Source organism: Phoenix dactylifera, unplaced genomic scaffold (genome assembly GCF_009389715.1).
Source record: "Phoenix dactylifera cultivar Barhee BC4 unplaced genomic scaffold, palm_55x_up_171113_PBpolish2nd_filt_p 000092F, whole genome shotgun sequence".
NCBI lineage: Eukaryota > Viridiplantae > Streptophyta > Magnoliopsida > Arecales > Arecaceae > Phoenix > Phoenix dactylifera.
The window spans coordinates 1108857-1109230 of record NW_024067680.1 but is presented as its reverse complement, the minus strand read 5'-3'; the positions used below and the strand labels follow the sequence as shown (position 1 = coordinate 1109230).

At 37.2% G+C, this 374-nt stretch overlaps 1 pseudogene; it reads left to right on the top strand.

The window, feature by feature from the left end:
• On the top strand, nucleotides 1–98 carry LOC120104754 (annotated as a pseudogene).
• Nucleotides 99–374: the final 276 nt, after the last annotated feature.

Below are 374 nucleotides of genomic sequence, written 5' to 3'. Positions count from 1 at the left end.
AACCCATGATGAGGACAAGAGAGAAGCAAATCTTTAAATCTCTCCCAGCATTCATAAAATGTTTCATGGTCTTTTTGCTGGAAATTACTAATGTGCCTTTTCAAAAAGTTAGTCCTTTGTGCGGGAAAGAATTTTTTCAAGAATTCTCTTTGCATATCATGCCATGTTCCTAGCGATCTAGGTCTCAAGGAGTTCAGCCATGTTTTAGCTTTGTCCTTTAAGGAAAAAAGGAAACAAGGTTAATTTAAGGACGTCTTCTGATACATTTGGCACTCTAAATGTGATACTAATTTCCTCAAAATCCTTAAGATGAAGATAAGGGTTCTCGGATTCCATCCCATGATACTTGGGCAGCAATTGAATTACTCCTGGTT